General features: G+C 45.0%; 1 protein-coding gene across 4 annotated transcripts in view; it reads right to left on the minus strand.

Moving 5' to 3' along the window:
* LRCH1 (leucine-rich repeats and calponin homology (CH) domain containing 1) overlaps nt 1-1,896 on the minus strand; it is a 239,925-nt gene that overhangs the window by 236,946 nt on the left and 1,083 nt on the right. The window lies entirely within an intron of this gene.

Consider the following 1,896-nt stretch of genomic DNA (forward strand, 5'->3'; position numbering starts at 1 on the left):
CTTTCTCTCCTCCCTTCCTCTCTGAAATCAATAAAAATATATTTTAAAATAATAATAATAATACTGAGTGCCAACTGTAATTGAGAAATAATAAGTAATATATATGTATATATAAATATGGCATATACATATACATATACACACACAAATATATATATACACATTTGGTTTACACTCAGCTTTAGACCTGAGGCAAAGATATTTTGCAGAAGCAAATCTTTAACATGTTCAGATACTCACATGTAAAATAGCTCACTACCCTGAATATTCTTAATCTTTATTGGGTTGTGGTAAGTTTCTACAAACTAAGGTGACAGTCACCTACCGTTATTAATATTGCATTTTTGATGGGAGTTACCATTAAGCCTCTTAGTTTAACTCAATAGAATTTTCTGAGCACTGAAACACGTGCAAATGAGGTTCACAATTAAAAACTTGTAAAACTCACAACCTAAGCTCATCACACGCAAGCAAAAAAGGAATATAGGAATATTTGTAAGCATTTACCACACATGGCAAGTTCTTAATGTAAAGAAGTTGTCCCTGCTTTTAAAAGCACAGGTTTTCTCAAAGAAATGTCAACACAGCAGTTCACCCAACTTTGGAAATAAAGGACAGCATAACTGAAGTAGAGGAACAACTTTCAAACCCCCTACTGAAGGTACAAGCATGTTATTATTATTGGTCATGCCAGCTCCATTTTCTGCAGTCATATCTAACCCTTCCATAGTTCATGTACACTCTATGGCAAAAGGGAAGTAGAACTTAACAGATTTTTTTTAAGTTAATGATTCCGGCAATTTTTGGAATAACTTCCACTTGAGAAAATGTAACTAAGAGATCCTATCAAGAGACTCCCCAGCTGTTGACAGCTCAACTCTGGAAATTCCCTCCTTTTTTGCCTATTCCTGACTATCCCTAAATCCAAATTACAAAGTTTAATGACCCTGAAGGGCCCTGTGTGCCTCCCCTGAACTCAGAACTCTGTCTAAATACTCACTGGGACTCTCCATAGATGTTTATTGAATTGAAGGGAGAAAAAAAGGCACTGGAAACCTAGCTCCAAAAGCCAAGTGCTTGTTCGCCTAAACGAACCCCTGCTTTCCCCACAAGAGGAAACTGGGAGATCTGGAGCTGAGTCCATCCAGAATCCAGGGGGTCTGACACTGGGCTCAAGAGGTGATGACAGCCAGAAGGTCTGGGCAGCGGTTCCAAAATGGGGCACTGGGAAATGGTGGGCGCTTGCCAACATGGAAACACTCCCTCAGGGAGCTGGACCGGATGGTAGGAAACCAAGTCATTTCTGTAGGGATCCCAAGGCCCCAATCGCGTTCCACCGCCCCATTCCTGTTTATAGATCCCACTCCAGGAACTCCGGCTACCAAAGAGAAAGCAGAGGTCTCAGAAATATGTCAACACATGACATAACTTGAAAAAGCTGGCTGCTCATTGGCGCGAGTTACAACTTGTCCGGCTCACACAGGAAAACCGGCTCACTTTAATTACTTTTCTTTTATTAGGCTATGCCGTCCCTTCCAGGGCCCCCGCCAAGATCGGGTTACAGAGAACTAGGTAGCTTCGGTGGTAGGAACCAAACCGTGTGGGCGGTTAGCTGAAAGCAAGGAATCAGAGCCGACCGCCTGCGCAGTGACTGCGGATTTGGATTCACGACAATCGCAGCGGCTCTTTCCGCGCGGACGCAGGAAGAGGAAGCCTCGGCACCTCCACCCTGTAGACACCGAGCTGCCCAATCGCTTGTGTCGCCGAGAGGGCCTCGCGGCACCACGCCGATACCCCCGGGTCGGCCAAGGGCGCGCCACCTTTGTCTGGGTTTCCCCACCAGGATGGGCGCCGCCTCCACGCTAGGAGGGCTTGCCTGGCTCAGAGGCTCAGACG

Source organism: Myotis brandtii, unplaced genomic scaffold, assembly GCF_000412655.1.
Source record: "Myotis brandtii unplaced genomic scaffold, ASM41265v1 scaffold15, whole genome shotgun sequence".
Classification (NCBI taxonomy): Eukaryota; Metazoa; Chordata; class Mammalia; order Chiroptera; family Vespertilionidae; genus Myotis; species Myotis brandtii.